The sequence below is a fragment of the Moschus berezovskii genome, chromosome 25 (assembly GCF_049115385.1).
Source record: "Moschus berezovskii isolate FMDL1 chromosome 25, NW_MosBer_1.0, whole genome shotgun sequence".
NCBI lineage: Eukaryota > Metazoa > Chordata > Mammalia > Artiodactyla > Moschidae > Moschus > Moschus berezovskii.
The window spans coordinates 44,633,508-44,658,550 of record NC_142484.1 but is presented as its reverse complement, the minus strand read 5'-3'; the positions used below and the strand labels follow the sequence as shown (position 1 = coordinate 44,658,550).

The 25,043-nt window shown below is 39.7% G+C and overlaps 1 pseudogene; it reads left to right on the top strand.

Moving 5' to 3' along the window:
• Positions 1 to 1,041: 1,041 nt before the first annotated feature.
• On the top strand, positions 1,042 to 1,643 carry LOC129548570 (TRAF-interacting protein with FHA domain-containing protein A pseudogene; annotated as a pseudogene).
• The last annotated feature ends 23,400 nt before the right edge of the window (positions 1,644 to 25,043 follow it).

Genomic DNA, 25,043 nt, shown 5'->3' with positions numbered 1-25,043 from the left:
CTATCCAGAAACAACTATTGATCTGATTTTTGTCATTAATTTGTAAGTGCTAGAATTGTATATGAAAGAGATCATATAACATACAGTCTTCTGTCTGACTTATTTTATTCAGGATGCTTGTTTTGAGATTGAAAGGTGCGGTTGCATGTATCAATATCCCAGTTCTTTTATGGCTAATAATATTTCTTTTAATGGTTATGTTACAATTTGAATATGTTTTTCTCTGTCTGTGGATATTTGTGCTGCTCCAAAGAAAGCTTCCATGGATATTTATGAACAAGAATGATAGGCATATATTTTTACATTTCTCTTTCTCATTCCTATGTATGGAATAACCAGGTCATATGGTGGACATATATTTAAGTTTTTAAGAATTTCAAGCTTTTTTCCAAAATGATTTTAACATTATACATTGCTACCAACAGTCTATGAAAGTTCTAGTTCTGCCACATAACACTTGATGTAGTCCGGTTTTATGGTTTCTTTTGTCATTTGATCAGGGATATGGTAATATTTCCTTGTGGTTTCAGTTTTGGTTTCTCTAATGACTACTATGGTTGAGTAAATTTCCAGATATTTATTTCTCTTCTTATACATTATTAGTGGAGAATATATTTTCTTTTAAATTAGCCTCTTTGTCTTCTTACTTTTGAATTATAAGAATTCTTCATGTACCCCAGACACAAGTCCTTGGGCAGTATGTTTTGCAAAACATATACAAATAAAAGTACAGGAAAGTAAATACCTTTTTTCATAGGGATACAGAAATAAAAAGTTCTACTATAGCGCACCGGCGGGACTGCAGCCATGTGTCTGGAGCCCCTGGAGCCCCCGCCAGGGCTGCATCTGCGTCCCTCTCCCTCTCGGTGCTGTGCCCCCACGCAGTCGGTGCGGCGCAGCAGTGGGCGCCCTCCCGGGTGCGCGCGGTGAGCAAGCAGGGTGGCAGGCGGTGGGCGTCCCGCCATCCTGGGCCCCCGCAGGCTCCCCTGCACCTGCCCCGCACACGCTGAGAAAGCGAAGGGAAGCTCACGGACGCTCAGGCCCCAAGGCAGGTCAGATTCCGGTGCTCATCATGTCCAATTTTGAGGATGCAGACACAGAAGAGACGGTAACTTGTCTCCAGATGACTCTTTACCATCCTGGCCACCAGCGAAGTGGAATATTCCAATCAGTAAGGTTTTTTAACCGAGAGAAATTCCCCACCAGCAAAGTGGTGAAATTTGGCCGAAATTCTAACACCTGTCATTATATCTTTCAGGACAAACAGGTTTCTCGAGTTCAGTTTTATCTACAGCTGTTTAAAAAGTTTGATAGTTCAGTTGTCTCTTTTGAAATTAAAAATATGAGTAAGAAGACCAATCTGATTGTGGACAACAAGGAGCTGGGCTACATAAATAAAACGGATCTGCCAGACGAATGCATGATTAGGTTTGGCAACTATCAGTTCCTGGTAGAGAAGGAAGATGGAGAGTCATTCGAGTTTTTTGAGATTCAGTTTTTTTTTTTTTTTTTTTTTGTCGACAAGACCACTCCTGCAAGAAAACAACTGGCTTCCACAGAAGCCCATACCTGAGTGTGGCAGCTATTCATCCTGTTCCACTCACAACAATTCTCCCATAGAAATGGGTGACAATGAATGGTAAATACTGGAAGCTAAGAGAATCATGAAGGACGAAGAACTCTGTGCTCGTTTTCTAGGCAGATTGTGTTGGTAATTGATTGAGTCACCCGTTGCATTGTTGGATGTATGAAGAATTTCTCTTAAGTGTATATATGTGAGCATGAATGTACGAAACGTATTCTTCATGATGAAGGAACAGTGTTCTCAAAGTAAGGTTATGTTCTTTTTTCTTTATGCCTGATTTTGTTCCTATGTTTTGTATTGTTTCATTTGGATTTGTGTATTATCATGATCTCTTGGTTTGGTCATATTATCTCACAGCAGCCATTTGTTTTCAAGGTCAAGGCTACAAGCAACTTATTGTGTTGTAGCCTGTTGATATTTATAGTACCAGAGTATTAGAATAGGGCGTGTGTTTCAATGTGTGTGCCACTGAGGTTCTAATATGGGAAGACTTACTTATTTCAGCAACAATACCTTGATTTTCTGTGTTTTTTATCTATAGAATTATAATGTTTATTCCCAAGAATACAGTTCTCCTTTTCTCTATTCGGTATCTGAAACTGATACTTTAAACGTTTCAATGAACCACTGTTTAGAATTATTATTTTGTGTACCAAATTTTAAATAGTTTTTCAATGTACTACAGGGTTTTTAACTCCATGAATTCAAAATTTTAACAGCTGTGTACCTAATAAAGTCAAAGTCTAATTCTCTAAAAAAAAAAAAAAAAGTTCTATTATAAATTCAGCTCTGGATGCCAAATACCTAAGGTATTTTTTAAAGTGTCAAGTATCTAATGTTATGGATAGATCTGATAATAAAGAAAATTATTCTAACTTATGTTTTATTATATCCAACAACCTTCCAGTCTTTACCTCAATGAGCATAAATAATTATGAAGAACCTCATAATAAAGGAAAATATTTCCCACAGTACCAAGGACATTTAAAATTTTTCTGGTGGTTGGTGGAACATACTCTGATATTATGAATGTGCAAAGTATGCCTAATTTTAATTGTGTTATTTTGAAAACTTTAGTCAACATATACATTTCTAGTTTTTGACTTTAACTTGTAAAGAGCTTTGAAGTCCTCACTCCTATTCTTACAGGAAAAGACATGACAAGCTGAAAGTCACTGACTTCCTGGGACTATCAGAAAACTGAGTTTACAAAGCGAACCACCACCCCAAATATAGATAACCAATAGGCATATGAAAAGGTGCACAAAATCACTAATCATCAGGGAAATGCAAGTCAAAACCCAATAAGATATTGACTCACACCTGTCAGAATGGCTATAGTGAAAAAGACCACAAATAACCAGCATTGGTGATGATGTGGAGGAAACAGAACCATGGGACACTGTTGGTGGGAATGTAGATTAGTGCAACCATTACGGGAAATCATATGGGAGCTTCCTCAGAAGCGAAAAATAGAACTAACATATGACACAACTATTCCATGCCTGAGTATACATCTGAAGAAAACAGTAACACTAATTCAAAAAGGCATATGTACCTTAATGTGCATAGCATCATTATTTAAAAAAGCAAAGATACAGAAGCAACCTAAGTGTCCATCAACAGATGAATAGATAAAGAAGATGTGTATATATATACACACACACAATGGGAATTACACAGCTATAAGTATGAATGAAATTTTGTCATTTGCAAAAAGCATGGAGTTTCACAGTGGGCATTATGCTTAGTGAAATAAATCAGACAGAGAAATATATTTATTATATGTTATCACTTATATATGGAATCTAAGATAGGAAACGAATGAATATAAGAAAACAGAAACAAACTTACAGGTATAGAAAGCAAACTAGTGGTGAGCCCATCAAAGAGAAGTATACACTTTCTTCTGAAACCCACATGAAGCATTCACCAAAATAGAATACATTCTGTACCATGAAGCACACCTTGACAAATTAAAAAATCAGAATCATACAAAGTATGTTCTCAAATCACAATAAAATTAAACTGAAAACCATTAATAGAAAAACATCAGAAAAAGTATCCAAATATTTAAAGACCAGACAATACACTTTCAAGTAACATTTGATCAAAGAAGGCTCAAAGAAATTTTAAAATATTTTAACCAAGTTAAAATGAAATTAGATATTTTTAAAATATATGGAGTGTGTCAAAAGCAGTAATTAGAGTGATGGACAGGGAGGCCTGGCGTGCTGTGATTCATGGGGTTGCAAAGAGTTGGATACGACTGAGCGACTGAACTGAACTGATGCAATATTAAATGTATGCATTACAGAGAAGATAAATTTAAAACCAACAACTTCCATCTAAGAGCTCTTGAACTCTAGGAAAAGGAGAACATTTAAACTAAAGCATGCAGAAATAAAAATAATTAAAATTAGAATACAAATCAAAGAAATTGAAAATAGGAAAATAACTTTTAAATTATTAAAGCAATAAAACTAAACACTGCTTCTTTTAGAGGATATATGAAATTGCTAAATAAATAAATTTTAAACAATAATTAAAAAAAGAAAAAAAATGCCAACTAAAAAATTTATATGATCAATTTCTAGCTTGGCTAACCAAGACAAAAAAGGCAAAAGATACAAATTATCAATATCAGAAATGAGAAAGTGTCATCACTGCAGTTCCCATGGATATTAAAGTGATAAAAACCATTATTCTGAACAACTCTACACCCACAAATTTGAAAAGTTAGATGCAATGAACCAGTTTCTTAAAAGAATGAAACTATCGTCTAAGCAACTCCAGATTCCAATCCATGTCTTCTCTACTCTGCAAGGATACATGCTGTGTTTGGATACAAGTTCCCTGTGCCAAAGACAAGAAACTGCCTCCAGGCAGAGAACCAGGTTGATGGTAGGGCACTTATCATTATTCCTCTTCCTTCAGGAATTAAATTTATGTCCTATTGTACAATTTGGGGGCTTCCCTGGTGGCTCAGAGGTTAAAGCGTCTGCCTCCAATGCGGGAGACCCGGGTTCGATCCCTGGGTCGGGAAGATCCCCTGGAGAAGGAAATGGTAACCCACTCCAGTATTCTTGCCTGGAGAATACCATGGAGGGAGAAGCCTGGTAGGCTACAGTCCACAGGGTCCCAAAGAGTCGGACACGACTAAGCGACTGAACGGAATGGAACGGAACGGATTGTACAGTTTAGAAAACAATTTGGTTTCCATGTTATGTCTATTTTTATAGTTATTTATGGGAGGAAGCTATTCCTATCCCAGTTACTCTCATGGTTAACTTTCAGTCAGTTCAGTTCAGTCGCTCAGTCGTGTCCGACTCTCCGCGACCCCATAAATCACAGCACGCCAGGATTGATCTCCTTTAGAATGGACTGGTTGGATCTCCTTGCAGTGCACGCCTCCCTGTCCATCACCAACTCCCGGAGTACACTCAAACTCATGTCCACAGAGTCGGTGATGCCATCCAGCCATCTCATTCTCCGTCGTCCCCTTCTCCTCCCGCTCCCAACCTTTCCCAGCATCAGAGTCTTTTCCAGTGAGTCAACTCGCTGCATGAGGTGGCCAAAGTATTGCAGTTTCAGCTTTAGCATCAGTCCCTCCAATGAACACCCAGGATTGATCTCCTTTAGAATGGACTGGTTGGATCTCCTTGCAGTATAAGGGACTCTCAAGAGTCTTCTCCCAACACCACAGTTCAAAAGCATCGATTCTTCAGCGATCAGCTTTCTTCACAGTCCAACTCTCACATCCATACATGACCACGGGAAAAACCAAATTAAAAGATGCTTGCTCCTTGGAAGGAAAGTTATGACCAAACTTGATAGTATATTAAAAAGCAGAGACATTACTTTGCCAACCAAGGTCCGTCTAGTCAAGGCAATGGTTCTTCCCCTGGTCATGTATGGATGTGAGAGTTGGACTGCGAAGAAGGCTGATCGCCAAAGAATAGATGCTTTTGAACTGTGGTGTTGGAGAAGACCCTTGAGAGTCCCTTATACTGTAAGGAGATCCAACCAGTCCATTCTAAGGGAGATCAATCCTGGATGTTCATTGGAGGGACTGATGCTAAAGCTGAAACTCCAATACTTTGGCCACCTCATGTGATGAGTTGACTCACTGGAAAAGACTCTGATGCTGGGAAGGATTGGGGGCGGGAGGAGAAGGGGACTACAGAGAATGAGATGGCTGGATGGCATCACCGACTCTGTGGACATGAGTTTGAGTGTACTCTGGGAGTTGGTGATGGACAGGGAGGCCTGGCGTGCTGTGATTCATGGGGTCGCAGAGAGTCGGACACGACTGAGCGACTGAACTGAACTGAACTGAACTGAACTGACTAGACGGACCTTAGAACTTTTATTTTTTCTCTAAAACAGTCTTGAATTTCAGTTCAGTTCAGTCGCTCAGTCGTGCCCAACTCTTTGTGACCCAATGAATCACAGCACGCCAGGCCTCCCTGTCCACCACCAACTCCCGGAGTTCACTCAAACTCATGTCCTTCGAGGTGGTGATGCCATCCAGCCATCTCTTTCTCTGTCGTCCCCTACTCCTCCCGCCCCCAATCCTTCCCAGCATCAGAGTCTTTTCCAGTGAGTCAACTCTTTGCATGAGATGGCCAAAGTATTGGAGTTTCAGCGACAGCATCAGTCCTTCTAATGAACACCCAGGATTGATCTCCTTTATTTTTTTTTTTTTTTTTAGAATCTGCAAATAGTTTTTATCTTTATTAACTATCACACATTATATAATTGCTTTCCTTTTTCATATTAATCAATATTTTATTCTAAACATGTTATCTCTGATTTATAACAATCTCTGAGATTATGAAATCTGAACTAGAAGAATACAAAGGGACGGTTTCAGTTATTTGGCCCAAATATATTGTGTAATAGAATCTGAATTTAGAAAATTAAATAGCTACATTGTACTGTGACACTTATATAACAATTTCTGTAAGTTATCTAGCAAACTTAAGGCTTTCTCTTTTTTTTTTTTTTAATTTTTTTATATCTAAAAAAGAATTTTATTAAAAAAGCACAAATGCAAAGAAATGAACAGAGGAAAATTTATGCGTCGAACCTGGACTGGTCACTTATGATAATATACATGCTACAATTCCATTCTCTCCAATCATTCCACCTTTAGATCTCCTTTAGAATGGACTGGTTGGATCTCCTTGCAGTCCAAAGGACTCTCAAGATTTTTCTCCAGCACCACATTTCAAAAGCATCAATTCTTCGGCGATCAGCTTTCTTCACAGTCCAACTCTCACATCCATACATGACCACGGGAAAAACCATAGCCTTGACTAGATGGACCTTTGTTGGCAAAGTAATGTTTCTGTTTTTTAATATACTATCTAGGTTTGTCATAACTTTCCTTCCAAGGAGTAAGCGTCTTTGCATTTCATGGCTGCAATCAGCATCCACAGTGATTTTGGAGCCCCAAAATATAAAGTCTGACACTGTTTCCACTGTTTCCCCATCTATTTCCCATGAAGTGATGGGACCAGATGACATGATCTTTGTTTTCTGAATGTTGAGATCAAGCCAACCTTTTCACTCTCCTCTTTCACTTTCATCAAGAGGCTTTTGAGTTCCTCTTCACTTTCTGCCATACATTACCCTTTTACCAAACTTGTGTCTTTTGTTGTTGTTGTTCAGCTACATGCAAGTCATTCTCCTAATGAAATTCAAAACATATAGATTTCCTTTTTTGTTTGTTTTTATTTACATCATATTCTCAGTGCTATATAATACTTCATTAGCCACAATTCAAATCCTTGTCTCTCTTGATGGGAAAATATATTCAGGGAATTAAAATGAGTTTTCCACTTTCGTGTAAAGAGAGCTGGAATGTAAACCAAAGTCTCTCATCTCTTCCTCTTCTCACTTCGTGGTCTACTAAAAATAAAGAAATAATAAGATAGGTTAGACGTAAAATTGAGCAAAGAGAAACAGCATTCTTTTGAAAAGGGGCACAAACATACTTGAAAATCAGCGTCAGTAGAGAACTTTAGTTAAAAAGCAAGTTTGTGATGGTCTATTCCTCTAGCGTCATCTGGGTTATTTTATCTCAGAACGACAGCCATTCATGAGACATCTCAAATGTCTCCCTTAGCTAAGCTAGCCTTGCCCAGGATGGGGTAGCACTGAAGGCCAACGGACAGCCTAAACCAAAGCAATGTCTTGTCTGCCCGTGGTGTGTTCAGGTTCCCGCACTTGGTGAGTTTGATGGGTAAAGCTCTGGCTGTGGACTGCAGATTGAGGTAGCCAGCTGGCGTAGGCCAGGCCCAGGGTGGGTATTGTGCCTTCTTGGGTTCTGCCATGCCCATAGCATAACACCCGAGATTATGATGCTTCTTTAACTGAATTTTCAATGTTCCTTTTTACCTCCAATTTGGGTCTGTTTGCTTTTGAAAAACATTGAGAAATTCAATTAAATGCTTTTGGAATTAAAAAAAAAAAAAGCTTGACAAGGTTGTATGTTGTATACCATAGATTAAAGGGGAGGAGATGAGGCACACGGGAAGGCTAGGAGACACGGTTAGTAAGCACCAACACCCAACTGAACAGAATGCAGCAGCTAAAATCGAGCCCTCTCTTCTTCAGTGTTTTTCTTTAATCAGCATCTGAGAAGCGTAAATTACAAAGACCGGTGTCTGCATCTTCCTAAGGGCCTCCGTTTCCCTGCTGCTGCTATGTCTGCCAGCTTTCTGACTCACCAACATTCCATCCTGTCTTTCTTAGAACAAACACTTAATGCTGTTCCCAAGATGTTTACAATTTAGTCAGTGAAGCTACCGTATACTTGAGCAAGTAGAAAATGTCTATTTATTTGCCCCAACTATCTAAAATTTCTCTAACTGGTAGTCTTTTCTTTCCAAAAGCATCCCCAGGCTTTGGAGAATTTACGAGCCTAGCTCAGTCTCACCTTTGATAACAGCTTGCTTCTGAGTTTGCCTGTCCTCGAGGAATAGAAAGCTTTGGCAGCTGTCTTAGGCCTCTGTGATCATGAAGAACTGTGTCACACTGCAAGCAGCTGTCTGAAGTGCTCTTCCTTAATTACGAGTATTGATTGTACTCACTAAGCTCCATCAAAAATTCCATTTCCATATATAGTGCTAACTGCCTCTCTTTCTTTGCTGATTTAAAGAACAGACAGATGTCTGCTCTTGGGCTTGATACAACTGCCCAGTGAATATTTCCCTAGGCTTTCCCTTGCATGCCACAAATATCTATAGCATTTGACAGGGTTTGCATACACAGTGTTACAAGAAGCACCACATTCACACATTTGCTCACCATTTTTTATTTCCATTCACATGGTTAAGGATAAATCAGAGACTGATTCAGGAGTTGTTTTTATGCTTACCTTCTTTCATTTCACTGTATCACAAGACCTAGCAATAAAAATTAATAATGCTTTCAGAATGTTTTCCTCAATAATTATATTTTTATGTAGATAATATTTAATAGTTTGTGAGATTCACTATTCATTTTTTCTTGAATGAATAGTTCCATCAATACATGTTTATAGAATATTGTGTACATGCCAGAAGTATTAGACACTAAATATCCAAAGTTTAAAAGGTATTCTAAGGCCTAGGCAGGACAACCTTGAAGGTAGAACTATTCCTTTTTCAGGCATAGTTTAAGCAAATGAGAAGTGTGATTCTTCAATTAATCTAATATTGCAATGTTACGCTCTGTCATGTCTGATTCTTCACAACCCCATGGACTGTATAGCCCACCAGGCTCCTCTGCCCATGGGATTCTTCAGGCAAGGATACAGGAGTGGGATGCCATTCCCTTTTCCAGGGGATATTCCCAACCCAGGGATCTAACCCAGGTCTCCTGTATTGCAGGCAGATTCTTTAGCATCTGAGCCACCAAATAGAAATAAACCTTGTAAAACTCTATAAAAAGGATGCTTACCTGGTTTTGCCCACTCTGGACAATAGAATCTTAGAATATTAGCTATTATTGTTAAGTAGTATCTGCCAAGTACATAAATATAGTGAAAAAAAATCCCTTGAAGCATTTTTTTAATGTCAAAGAAAATAAAAGTATTAGTCAAGACTCAGTTCAGTTCAGTCGCTCAGTCGTGTCCAACTCTTTGCGACCCCATGAATCACAGCACCATGAAAGCTTCAAAAAATGAAGACCGTGGCATCCATCCCATCACTTCAAGGCAAATAGACTGGAAAACAAAGGAAACACTAACAGGTGAGTTCTTTACCACCAGATCACCAGGGCAGCCCAGTGCTTAGATAGTGCCTGGCATAATGGGCACTCAATAATTATTTGATAGATAAATGAAGGAAGGGAAATGACTGATAAGAGGTATCACACAATTACTCCAAAAATTCTCCAATAAACTAGTTCAAATTGATTTTGTTTCATTTGCATGCCAGAGTTTATATATTATATTATATATTAACATATAAAATTTGATGACATATATTTATTTCTTCCTTTCTGAAAAATTACTTAAAAACTCCATTTAATGAGGGAAAATCTGGGATTCCAAACCTGTGGGTAAATAGAACTAGAGATATCATTCAGGATAGATTAGATTATATTACAAAAAGAAAGCAAATCCATAACGCTAGCAGTTTCAGTTCAGTTCAGTTCAGTTCAGTCGCTCAGTCGTGTCCAACTCTCTGCGACCCCATGAATCACAGCACGCCAGGCCTCCCTGTCCATCACCAACTCCCGGAGTTCAGTCAAACTCATGGCCACAGAGTTGGTGATGCCATCCAGCCATCTCATTCTCTGTCATCCCCTTCTCCTCCCGCCCCCAACATTTCCCAGCATCAGAGTCTTTTCCAGTGAGTCAACTCATCACATGAGGTGGCCAAAGTATTGCAGTTTCAGCTTTAGCATCAGTCCTTCCAATGAACACCCAGGATTGATCTCCTTTAGAATGGACTGGTTGGATCTCCTTGCAGTCCAAAGCAGGGCATCAGGAAAACTGCTCCTCATAACACTTAAACAGAGAATCTCAATACATGCTTCTAAAGCCTCTGGGGCAGTAGAATAGCACGCAAATTATACACTGGCTTCTAGTTTCTCTACCCAGAAGGTACACAGGACGTTTTTACTCACATTGGCAATGCTTAATTTCAGAAGGGGTTGGAAATTACTATCCACCATTGCTCTAGAAGAAATTGAACAATTTGTGAACAGTAAAGTACCATACTGAGATTTTCTTATAGAAGTATTTCCAGCAGTTTTGAACTGTGTATGTATATAAAGCACCACTGTAGGAGGTATATAAAGCTGTCTGTAGGAGGGTCAGCACACTTTAGTCCATGGGCAAAATGTAGTCTACAGACTGAATTTCTAAAGTTTTGCTGGGACATAACCATACTCATTCACTTATGTATTGTCTAGGCCAGCTTTCAAACTACATTGCCAGATGAATAGCTTAAAAAGAGACTATATGGTCTGTAAACTTAAGATATTTACCCTTCAAGTAAACTGCCTCAAATTGTATATTTTCTACTATTTAAAAGCATATTTGACAAGTTACAAATAGATTTACTAAATTCCTAGTAATCTTGTCATTGAATGTATTTCCAAAGATCAATATGATATTTTTATTACAAAAGAGTACTTCATTCCATATAAAGGAGAATTCATTAATCACTGGATATTGTAGAATGTCAGTTCTATTCAAATGTGGATTCTGCTTCTTGTAGAGTCCTATGATTATCTCTAAGTGATCCCCAAATGATAGAAAGTGCTAAAAAGGGTCTCATATTGCCTTAATTGCCTCTCCTAATAACAGTAGTTCTGAATAGAGTCTCATCCAAAACATAACTATTAATTCTGAGAATTAAAATTTCCTGAACACATCAAAGTGACACATTGCTCTGAGCATGCTATGTGTATATATATATATATATTCATCCTCTAGAGCAGCAGTCCCCAATCTTTTTGACACCAGGGACCAGTTTTGAGGAAGACAATTTTTCCAGGGACCAGAGGAGAGGGTGGGGATGGTTTGGGGATGTTTCAAGTGCATCATTTTATTGTGCTCTTTATTTCTATCATTATTACATCAGCTCCACCTCAGACCATCAGGCGTTAGATCCCAGAGGTTGGGGACCCCTACTCTAGGGCTGTGCCTCTGCACCACAGAGGTGGACAGGTACATTACCTGAGGAAAGCCAATGAGAGGCCCTCTGCAGTGATTATGGAGAAAGCAAAGGCAACCCACTCCAGTACTCTTGCCTGGAAAATCCCATGGATGGAGGAGCCTGGTGGGCTGTAGTCCGCGGGGTCGCTAAGAGTTGAACACAACTGAGTGAATTCACTTTCACTTTTCATTTTCATGCATTGGAGAAGGAAATGGCAACCCACTCCAGTGTTCTTGCCTGGAGAATCCCAGGGATGGGGGAGCCTGGTAGGCTGCCATCTATGGGGTCGCACAGAATCAGACATGACTGAAGCGACTTAGCAACAGCAGCAGCAGCTGCAGTGATTAACATGGTCTCTGGACAGTGGGTCTAGGTCTGATACAGTAAAATTTAGGGACCAGATAATACTGGACCTGTGGTCAGGGACTGTCTTAGTTCAAGCTGCTCTGACAGTACCATAGACTAGATGGCTTAAACAAAATATGGTTATTTCTCCTAGTTCTGGAGGGTGAGAAGACCAAGGTCAAAGTGTCAGCTGATTTGCTTTCTGCTGAAAACTCTTGACTGTTTTCTTCCTGGATTCGCTCAGAGAGAAAGTGTAAGCTCTCTGGTCTCTTCAAATAAGAACACAAATCTAACTGTGAGAAATTCCACCTTCATGACCTCATCTAAACGTAATTACCTCCCAAAGGCCCCGACTCCTAATAGCACATTAGATTTATGAATAGGGTTTTAATATACACATTTGAGTGGGGAGGAGCACAAACATTCAGTCCATAGCAGGGATCGTTCCTATCAGGGCCTGAGAGAGGAAGAACCCAACACAAAGGAAACAGAGACTACAAACAAAAGAGGCAGAGATGGTTCTGAATATCTTGTTTAGCATGGTTTGTTCCAGCACATCTGAACTAGCTTGTCTTGTACTGTACAGTGAGGAACTGATTCCTTTAGCTTCATGGTTTTTTTTCATGTCTTTGAAAATAAGATATTTCAGGGAGAAATAAAACATTAAGGATTAAAATTGAAAGAGACATATGTATCCCAGTGTTCACTACAGCACTATTTACAATAGCTAGAACATGGAAACAACTTAGATGCCCATCAACAGATGAATGGATAAAGAAGTGTAGTACATATATACAATGGAATATTACTCGACCATAACAAGGAACACATTTGAGTCAGTTCTAATGATGTGGATGAACTTAGAACCTATTATACAGAGTGAAGTGAGTCAGAAAAAGAAAGATAAATACCGTATCCTAACACAAATATACAGAATCTAGAAAAATGGTACTGAAGAATTTATTTACAGGGCAGCAGTGTAGAAACAGACATAGACTTATGGACATGGGAGAGGGGAGGAGACAGTGAGATGTATGTTGAGAGTAGCATGGAAACTTGAATTACCATATGTAAAATAGATAGCCAATGGGAATTTGCTATGTGGCTCAGGAAATTCAAACTGGGGCTCTGTATCAACCTAGAGGGGTGGGATGGGGAGGAAGATGGTAAGGAAGTTCAAGAGGGAGGGGATGTATGTATATCTATGGCTGATTCATGTTGAGATTTGACAGAAAACAGCAAAATTCTGTAAAGCAATTATCCTGCAATAATAAATTAATTAATAAAAAAATATTAAGGATTGAGGAAAAAGGAATTTTTTACAACTTTTTTCCTGATCGAAGATTTGATCATTAAGTAGGAAAAGGATGATTTCTGTTCATTTCCAAGGCAAACCATTCAATATTACAGTAATCCAGGCCTATGTCCCAACCAGTAATGCTGAAGAAGCCGAAGTTAATCGGTTTTATGAAGATCTACAAGACCTTTTAGAACTAACACCCAAAAAAGATGTCCTTTTCATTATAGGGGACTGGAATGCAAAAATAGGAAGTCAAGAAACACCTGGAGTAACTGGCAAATTTGGCCTTGGAGCACGGAATGAAGCAGGGCAAAGGCTAATAGAGTTTTGTCAAGAGAATGCACTGGTCATAGCAAACACCCTCTTCCAACAACACAAGAGAAGACTCTACACATGGACATCACCAGATGGTCAACACCAAAATCAGATTTATTATATTCTTTGCAACCAAAGATGGAGAAGCTGTATACAGTTAGCAAAAACAAGACCAGGAGCTGACTGTGGCTCAGATCATGAACTCTTTATTGCCAAATTCAGACTTAAATTGAAGAAAGTAGGGAAAACCACTACACCATTCAGATATGACCTCAATCAAATCCCTTATGATTATACAGTGGAAGTGGGAAATAGATTTAAGGGACTAGATCTGATAGATAGAGTGCCTGATGATCTCTGGACGGAGGTTCGTGACATTGTACAGGAGACAGGGACCAAGACCATCCCCATGGAAAATAAATGCAGAAGAGCGAAATGGCTGTCTGAGGAGGCCTTACAAATAGCTGTGAAAAGAAGAGAGGCGAAAAGCAAAGGAGGAAAGGAAAGATATAAGCATCTGAATGCAGAGTTCCAAAGAATAGCAAGGAGAGATAAGAAAGACTTCCTCAGTGATCAATGCAAAGAAATAGAGGAAAACAACAGAATAGGAAAAACAAGAGACCTCTTCAAGAAAATTAGAGATACCAAGGGAACATTTCATGCAAAGATGGGCTCGATAAAGGACAGAAATGGTATGGACCTAACAGAAGCAGAAGATATTAAGAAGAGGTGGCAGGAATACACAGAAGAACTGTACAAAAAAGATCTTCACGACCAAGATAGTCACGATAACGTGATCACTGACCTAGAGCCAGACATCTTGAAATGTGAAGTCAAGTGGGCCTTAGAAAGCATCACTACTAACAAAGCTAGTGGAGGTGATGGAATTCCAATTGAGCTATTTCAAGTCTTGAAAGATGATGCTGTGAAAGTGCTGCACTCAATATGCCAGCAGATTTGGAAAACTCAGCAGTGGCCACAGGACTGGAAGAGGTCAGTCTTCATTCCAATCCCAAAGAAAGGCAATGCCAAAGAATGCTCAAACTACCGCACAATTGCACTCATCTCACACGCTAGTAAAGTCATGCTCAAAATTCTCCAAGCCAGGCTTCAGCAGTATGTAAACCGTGAACTCCCAGATGTTCAAGCAGGTTTTAGAAAAGGCAGAGGCACCAGAGATCAAATTGCCAACATCCGCTGGAACATGGAGAAAGCAAGAGAGTTCCAGAAAAACATCTATTTCTGCTTCATTGACTATGCCAAAGCCTTTGACTGTGTGGATCACAATAAACTGTGGAACATTCTGAAAGAGATGGGAATCCCAGACCACCTGACCTGCCTCTTGAGAAACCTGTATGCAGGTCAGGAAGCAACAGTGAGAACTGGACATGGAACAACAGACTTGTTCCAAATAGGAAAAGGTGTACGTCAAGGCTGTATATTGTCACCTTGCTTAATTAACTTATATGCAGAGTACATCATGAGGAATGCTGGGCTGGAAGAAGCACAAGCTGGAATCAAGATTGCTGAGAGAAATATCAATAACCTCAGATATGCAGATGACACTACCCTTATGGCAGAAAGTGAAGAGGAACTCAAAAGCCTCTTGATGAAAGTGAAAGAGGAGAGTGAAAAGGTTGGCTTGAAGCTCAACATTCAGAAGACAAAGATCATGGCATCTGGTCCCATCACTTCATGTTAAATAGATGGAAAAACAGTGCAAACAGTGTTAGACTTTATTTTTTTGGGCTCCAAAATCACTGCAGATGCTGATTGCAGCCATGAAATTAAAAGGCGCTTGCTCCTTGGAAGGAAAGTTATGACCAACCTTGATAGTATATTAAAAAGCAGAGACATTACTTTGCCAACCAAGGTCCGTCTAGTCAAGGCAATGGTTTTTCCCATGGTCATGTATGGATGTGAGAGTTGGACTGTGAAGAAAGCTGATCGCCGAAGAATCGATGCTTTTGAACTGTGGTGTTGGAGAAGACTCTTGAGAGTCCCTTATACTGCAAGGAGATCCAACCAGTCCATTCTAAAGGAGATCAATCCTGGATGTTCATTGGAGGGACTGATGCTAAAGCTGAAACTGCAATACTTTGGCCACCTCATGCAATGAATTGACTCACTGGAAAAGACTCTGATGCTGGGAAAGGTTGGGGGCGGGAGGAGAAGGGGACGACGGAGAATGAGATGGCTGGATGGCATCACCGACTCTGTGGACATGAGTTTGAGTGTACTCCGGGAGTTGGTGATGGACAGGGAGGCCTGGCGTGCTGTGATTCATGGGGTCACAAAGAGTTGGACACGACTGAGCGACTGAACTGAACTGAACTGAGGAAAAGGATATTAAAAGGCAACAAGCAAGAATAATGTATAGAGAAATGTGGAAATTTAATTTCAAAAATTTTCCTCAGTCCTACTGAGAGGGTAACGGGCAGGAAAGCCAGGAGTCTCAAATGGAGGAAACAGGCTGCAAGTGTCAGACATTTTCTACCTCTCTCTTAAGTGTCAGGAGGAAGTGAACTAGTGTTACATTTTTTCCCTTCTCTATACAAATTTAAAAAGAGGTTTCTCTTAAACTTCTGTGTTGCCATAATGACACCTGGTTCCACCTGAACTTAATTTTTCTCAAACCTTGAGCTAACCAATGTTTTTCTTATGGAAATGTTTGTCTTAAGCTATGTTAATGTCTATGTATTTACCCCAGACTCTGTCTTCAAATCAGTTCCGCCTAAAGGCTCAGAACCAACTTGACACACCAGTGTGTTATATTCGTACATTGTTCTCCTAATCTATGTTAATGAAACCATATATTTGTATGGAAATCTGCCTCTCTTCAAGATCCATGTCAAGCGTTTTATGGCCCAGGATGCCAATGTTATCTCAAAATGCATCTTGTGGGTGAGGCCCCTGGTGCCATTCTCTGAGATTTGAGATGGTTCCTTTCTCTAATTAGCAGACTGCTAGTAGCTATATAATATCTAGCTGAAGACTAGCAGGGGTCATTCTTTCTGCCCCCTTCTGATGTCTGTGTCAGAAGCTTTCTCTAGTCCTTTTATACTTTAATAAAACTTTATTACACAAAAGTGCTGAGTGATCAAGCCTCGTCTCTGGCACCAGATTGAATTCTTCTCGGGAGGCCAAGAATTCTGGCATCTTTCATGCTTTAGCAACAACCTTTCACTGGGAACTAAAAAGAACCAATAACTGGTGCCCTTATAAATAGAATCGATTGTATACATAGGGCATAGATGCTTATCTATGTGGCGAATGTAAAAAGTGATAGAAAGGACCCTTACTTTAGATATTTATTACCAGCAGCTCAGCATTATACTGTAATCTGAAGCCAAACCATTGGTTTTTCACCCACACTTTAATGTGGGCCCAAATTCCATTGGATCTCTTCATCTCCTGATACATGTTTCCTTACTGTAAATCCCTAGATGCTGAATTCTTTGAGGGAGAAGAGCTCCTCTTGTTTTGTATTTTATGTTCTCCACAGTGCTCATTGTAATCCACCTATGTAATACTTAAAAATAATTTTTTGGTTTTTGCTTTTTTTAATCAAGATTACATTTTGAAAGAAAATTTTAATTGCTTAACCTGAAAGATAATTAGTTGCAATCATTCAAACTGGATGTGATGCTGACAGAAGAGATGTTTGGATATATGGGACCAGTCTTGCCAGGTTTACTGAGAAGATTATAGAGTACGGAATCAGACAGATCTACATACACTACCTGGGCAAACTAGGATGTGTTTAATTTCTGTAGACCTCAATTTCTTATTTAATTTACAGGAATACCAAATGTAGATGTGGTATCAAAATAATAAGCCTAAGTTTTTATCTGTTTACAATAAGTGATATAATGTAAGTACCAGGTTATTTTTAAGTGTAAATGAAATCTTATGTGAGGCATCAAAACATCTCGCACATAGTAATTATTTGACGAATTTTTATCTTATCTCCTTTCCTCTGAAAGCACATCACAAAGTATCCAGTTTTCTCGTATTCCATTCAAATGGCCCCAAACTTGAAAAATACCTGAGCTTAGTCATAATTACTATTCAGTGGTCCAACCACTTCTCTCAGACATTCATCATGCTAACTCATCCATCATAGGGTTTCAGTTCAGTTCAGTTCAGTTCAATTCAGTTCAGTTCAGTCGCTCAGTCGTGTCCGACTCTCCGCGACCCCATGAATCACAGCACGCCAGGCCTCCCTGTCCATCACCAACTCCCGGAGTTCACTCAAACTCATGTCCACAGAGTTGGTGATGCCATCCAGCCATCTCATTCTCTGTCATCCCCTTCTCCTCCCGCCCCCAACATTTCCCAGCATCAGAGTCTTTTCCAGTGAGTCAACTCGTACCAGTATGTAAAGTGGGCCTTACCCTCTGAGCCCCCAAGGAAGCCCAAAGTGAAAGTAGTTGCTCACTGGTGTCTGACTCTTTGCAACCGCATGGACTGTATCCCACCAGGCTATTCTGTCCATGGAATTTTCCAGGCAAGACTACTGGAGTGGGTATCCATTCCCTTCTCCAAGGGATCTTCCTGACCCAGGGGTTGACTCTGGATCTCCTGCAGTGCAAACAGACTCTTTACCACCTGAGCCAGCAGGGAAGCTCCAATACATTGCCCACCTAATGCAAAGAGCTGACTCATTGGAAAAGACCCCGATGATGGGAAAGATAGAAGGCAGGAGGAGAAGGGGACAACAGAGGATGAGATGGATGGGTGGCATCACTGACTCAATGGACATGAGTTTGAGGAAGCTCCAGGAGATGATGTAGGACAGAGAACCCTGGCACACTGCAGTCCATAGGGTTGCAAAGTTGCACACGACTGAGTGACTGAACAAAAACAACAAAGTGGACTTGCTTATATCATCTTAGGGAGTAGATTCTGCCATTGTCCACATTTTACAGATAAAAAAATGAGTTCAGAAAACTGTTCTTTAATGTGGAAATAATCTGATGCTTAAATTGACCTTGAAGTTGTGGCAATTATCTTCCTTGTCAGTTGAATAACTTTTAATTTTCTTGATAAATAAATACCTTTTTTCAAGTCTGATACTACTGATACTTTAGAAGATTGAAAACTTGACTACTGCTGCTGCTGCTGATAGCTTCAGTCATCTCTGACTCTGTGCAACCCCATAGCTGGCAGCCCACCAGGCTCCGCCATCCCTGGGATTCTCCAGGCAAGAACACTGAAGTGGGTTGCCATTTCCTTCTCCAACGCATGAAAGTGAAAAGTGAAAGTGAAGTCGCTCAGTTGTTTCCGACTCTTAGCAACCCCGTGGACTGCAGCCCACCAGGCTCCTCCATCCATGGGATTTTCCAGGCAAGAGTACTGGAGTGGGGTGCCATTGCCTTCTCTGAGAACTTGGCTAACTGATTTGTAAATTAGAATTTCTCCTCTTTAAAAAAATTTTTCACATTTAGCAATGTTCCTAGCATAATATTTCTACTTCAGGAACTGGACAGTTCTTGTGCTTCTATTTGGTTTGCATTTTTTAAAACAGTGCATGATTTTGCAGTACACTGAGACCTCTGACAGATAACATGACTTTTTCTTTATGCATATGGAAGCAATCAAACAAACTCATCAAAAAAAAAAATTCTCTTTACGTGAGAAACTTGAGATTCACACAGTTTTCATAAACTGTAAACCATGCTTTCATCATTTATTTTTTTACCATTTCTCCATAAACCTTTACATCCAATCCATTAATCATGATTTTTAAAAGTCTTCTCCAAATTTCCAATGAGTCTGACTTTATCTTTCGATGATGAGGTGTCCAGAACCAAGTTTATGTTTCAAGAAGTTTTAGTTATCCAGTAAAAATGAAATAGCTATCACTTAACCCATTGCTTTCGTCCATGCTACGACAGTTTTAATGACACCGTTCAAAAGAGTTAAATGTCTTTCTATTTCAATCCTGGATAAAAATGAGTCATAGAGATTAGCAATAAGGTCTGTGATAGAGATTTTGAGATCTCTTTATTTTAAAACAAAACTTGAAAAATACTTGGATTTATCTTATGGCCATGACCCCCAACATTCTTTGAGTTTCCTTTTGTATTCAGTTCAGTTCAGTCACTCAGTCGTGTCCGACTCTTTGCGACCCCATGAATCACAGCATGCCAGGCCTCCCTGTCCATCAGCAACTCCCGGAGTTCACTCAAACTCATGTCCATCGAGTCGGTGATGCCATCCAACCATCTCATTCTCTGTCGTCCCTTTCTCCTCCTGCCCCCAATCCCTCCCAGCATCAGAGTCTTTTCCAGTGAGTCAACTCTTCGCATGAGGTGGCCAAAGTATTGGAGTTTCAGGTTTAGCATCAGTCCTTCCAATGAACACCCAGGATTGATTTCCTATAGAATGGACTGGTTGGCTCTCCTTGCAGTCCAAGGGACTCTCAAGAGTCTTCTCCAACACCACAGTTCAAAAGCATCAATTCTTCGGCGATCAGCTTTCTTCACAGTCCAACTCTCACATCCATACATGACCACGGGAAAAACCATAGCCTTGACTAGATGGACCTTGGTTGGCAAAGTAATGTCTCTGCTTTTTAATATGCCATCTAGTTTGGTCATAACTTTCCTTCCAAGGAGTAAGCACCTTTTAATTTCATGGCTGCAATCAGCATCCACAGTGATTTTTGAGCCCAAAAAAATAAAGTCTGATGCTGTTTCCACTGTTTCCCCATCTATTTCCCAAGAAGTGATGGGACCAGATGCCATGATCTTTGTTTTCTGAATGTTGAGCTTCAAGCCAACCTTTTCACTCTCCTCTTTCACTTTCATCAAGAGGTTTTTGAGTTCCTCTTCACTTTCTGCCAACTGTGAGTTTAATGTGTGCCAAAGATTGTGTTTAGCTTTTTGCTTGCATTACTTTTTTAGCTTAACAATAATCTTATGAGGTGGATCATATAATTCTCCCCTTACAAGCTGAGGAAACTGAAACTTCCAAATATTGAGTTGTAATTCAGGCTTCAGTCAGAAAAAGCACACCAATTGTTTTTAAAGATATAATTCAATTTAAGAAACTGCTACTTAGGCATAAAAAATTATTATGTAGGTAACTGATCACTAAAAAGAAACACTGAGGTGGCAGGGAAGGAGCATTGGCAGGAAGAGGAGCTGAAAATCATTTTTCTGTAAGTGACCAGGCACTGGTGTCTGTGAGCTTGGAGGAAGATTTGGAGAAGGAGCTGGCACCCAAGCCTCTGGGGAATGCTTTCAGCCATCTTGTGCTGATGTCTGTGAAGGTTGAAAAAACTTCAGTCCATGTTCAGCTGCTTCTAAACAAACTGCTGCTGCCACAGCGAAGAAGCAGCTTTGCTGGTGAGGCAGATTAAAAACAGGAAATCCAACCACAACTAAATAGGAAGCAAACTGGGTGAAGAATATCCCTGACCTTTCTTGCAGCTGGTTGGTTTATTCTCCAATCAGCATCATGTTGATAGAGCCTTTTAGGAAGCCAGGTGACAGAAGTATGGTTAGCAGAATCCCAGTCTCAGCATCACGAAACAGAGTATAGAACAATGACTTTTAAGATGAGAAGCAATAGCTTAATAACTGGTGTGCTCCCCCTGCACATAGGCTTTGCTGGTGGCTCAGTCGTTAAAGAATCCTCCTGCAATGCAGGAGATCTGGGTTCAGTCCCTGGGTCAGGAAGATGCCTTGGAGGAGGGAATGGCTACCCACTCCAGTATTCTGGCCTGGAGAATTCCATCAACAGAGGATCCTGGCAGGTTACAGTCCATGGGGGTTGCAGAGCTGGACACAACTGAGCAACTAATGCTAACACCTACTCAACCTTTTCAGAAACTAAAACACCCTTCAACCTATAGTTTTTTTTAATTTTATATTGGAGTATAGTTGATTAACAGTGTTGTGTTAGTTTCAGGTGTACAGCAAAGTGATTCAGTTATACTTGTATCTATTCTTTTTCAAATTATTTTCCTTTGTAGGTTATTGAAGAATACAGAGCAGAGCTCCCTGCCACTATAAAGCATTAGTTCATTCACTAATTCTGGGAGTCTGTTTCCATTTTGTAAACAAATTCATTCATATCACTTTTTAAAAAATCTGCATATTTAAATTTCAACGAAAAACAATGGCAACTTTAGATTCCGAGCAGCATGATGCAACAATTTTTTGGTTCACAACTTCTTTTCAAAGTGCAGGCTGTTATTGTATTCATCTCTGGAAAACAGTCACACAATATTTACCTTAGGACTCTGTTACTTTACGTGCAATTCAACCATCATCCCATTGTTACATTTCTTATGCTGTGAAATTAGTGTCTTGGTGAGAAATAATTTTATAAAGAATATCCTGACAGTGAATATTGCAATTTAGAAATCCATGGATACAGAACTGCCAGAACATCCATGGGCAAGACCATCTTTAGATTCTATGTCCACTCCAGTGAGGACATCAGAAAACAAGTGCCATACCTCCCTCCCAGTCTTTGTGATTACCACTGACACAACACTCCCCACTCATCTGCTTTTCTCTCTCCTGACAGCTTTCCCACAACCAAGCTCATGGGTTTGATGCTCACAACCAACCCTAGAGTTACACTCCCTCCCAGCCCCACTACATATTAAGAGTTAGTATCAATTTTTAAATTATTTTGATTTCATTATATTTCCAATTTTAATAATGAAAATATTTTATCTTCATAATAATAAAAAATATAAATTCTACTTTTAAAATATTGTAAGTTAATGCAATCAGCCCTCATGTTATATATCACATAAAATGACTATCACCTCCAAGAAAACCAACTTTTGGTTATATACTGAATGATAAAGAGTCCAAAAGTATCAAAGTATATCAAAGTATCAAATTTATTATTTTACATTGTGCAATCATCAATTGAAAAGCAAATTTTTTACCATCTATTGTATGCCTGTCATGGAGTTAGTGTTTAGGATTCAAAGATACCTTTGCTTCCTGGGGGCTCGGTCTATGGCAGAAGGCAGGCAAACTGACTGAAATGTTCAGTTCAGTTCAGTCACTCAGTCATGTCTGACTCTTTGCGACAACATGCTGCAGCACACCAGGCCTCCCTGTCAAGTACCAACCCCCGGAGTTTACCCAAACTCATGTCCATTGAATCAGTGATGCTATCCGACCATCTCATCCTCTGTCATCCCCTTCTCCTCCCATCCTTAATCTTTCCCAGTATCAAGGTCTTTTCAAATGAGTCAGCTCTTCGCATCAGGTGGCCAAAGTATTGGAGTTTCAGCTTCAACATCAGTCCTTCCAATGAACACCCAGGACTAATTTCCTTTAGAATGGACTCGTTAAATCTCCTTGCAGTCCAAGGGACTCTCAAAACTCTTCTCCAACACCACAGTTCAAAAGCATCAATTCTTCAGCACCCAGCTTTCTTTATGGTCCAACTCTCACATCCATACACGACTACTGGAAAAACCACAGCCTTGACTAGATGGACTTTTGTTGACAAAGTAATGTCTCTGCTTTTTCATATGCTGTCTAGGTTGGTCATAACTTTCCTTCCAAGGAGTAACTGTCTTTTAATTTAGTGGCTGCAATCATGACTAAAATGTTATGAGTACATTATTAGAAGTAAATGATGAGCATTCTTGCATGCTTGCATGCTCAGTCATGTCTGACTCTTTGCAACCTTGTGGACTGTAGCCTACCAGCCCCTTTTGCCTATGGGATTCTGCAGGCAAGAATACTGGAGTGGGTTGCCATGCACTCCTCCAGGGGATCTTCCCAACCCAGGGTTGAACTTGCATCTCCTGTGGGTCCTGTGTTGCAGGAGGATTCTTTACCACTGAGCCCCTGAGGAAGCCCCATGTGTGTTTTTAGAGAAATGTTAATAAAGAGATGTGTAAGGGGGAACACAGATCCTGACCTTGAATCTCATATGGATGTATAATAAGTTTCTGAATATATTACTAAACAAAACAAATTGAACAGTGTTTGAAAAGTCAATAAAACGTTATTCAATGCACTTACTGAAAATTCATTCTTACCTCTCTCATATAACATTTTTCTTGCTTTCTTATGCCATCAAGCAACCACCAAAACCAGGCTCTATCATAATAGTTCATCTAGGATATATCCTGTGAAAGTGAAAGTGCCAGTCACTCAGTCATGTCCGACTCTTTGCAACCCCATGGACTGTAACCTGTGAGGCTTCTCTTTCCATGACAAGAACATTGTAGTGAGTAGCCATTCCCTTCTCCAAGGGATCTTCCCAACCGAGGTCTCCTGAATGGAAAGCAGATTCTTCACCATCTGTACCACCAAGGAAGCAAAGGATAAATCCTAGTGAATCTCTATTTTGAGTCTAAGACTGTGTTATTGATGGTGAAGAACACATGAATGTACAAGAAAACAGTTACATTCTCAAAACTTCCATCTGAGGGTAGAAGAAAAGTATATCTGCTTGGTGGGAAAAGAAAAAAGAAAGAAAGAAAAAGACTAAAGAATCTAAGCTAAGGTAGAATTATGCAGATAAACTGTAGTTTGGCCACAATACTATAAAGTTTTATTTAATTCCTCCTCTGAGCTTAAATTCATGTTTTCATTTCCCTATGGAAATACAATAATCTTAATTTTTGATGTTCATTTTGAGTACTAAATGAAAAGTATCCACATGATGTTAGTATCCAAAAACAATTTGATAATACTTCCAATTGCTAGATATTTTATCATATTTAAAGCCTTATAGGGATCTTATTTCACTAAGACCTTTTAAAAATCATTTAATGATTTACTAATTAGTATCCTTTTTATGCTGGTCTTTATAGTATCCTAAGCTTTTGATACAAATCCCTTAATATTTAAAATGCTGTTGTTGTTTAGTCTGTAAGTCATCCTACCTCTTGCAACCCCTTGGCCTGTCACCCACCAGGCTCCTCTTCCCTGGGATTTCCCAGGCACAACGACTGGAGTGGGTTTCCATTTACTTCTCCAAAGGATCTTCCCAACCCAGGGATGGAACCAGAAACCTCCTGTACTGGCAGGTGAATTCTCTACCGCTTAGCTACCAGGGAAAACCTCTAAAATGCTGTTAACTGGCTTAATAAAAATAATAGTGCTTAACAGAGGATGAGATGGTTAGATGGCATCACCAACTCAATGGACATGAGTTTCGGTAAACTCTGGGAGTTGATGATGGACAGGGAGGCCTGGAGTGCTGCAGTTCATAGGGTTGCAAAGAGTTGGACACAACTGAGCAACTGAACTGAACTGAACTGATCAGTGATATACTACATTTTTAAAGTATTTGCACCTTGATGTCTCCCTTATTGAGATTTAAATGCTCAAGTAAGTAG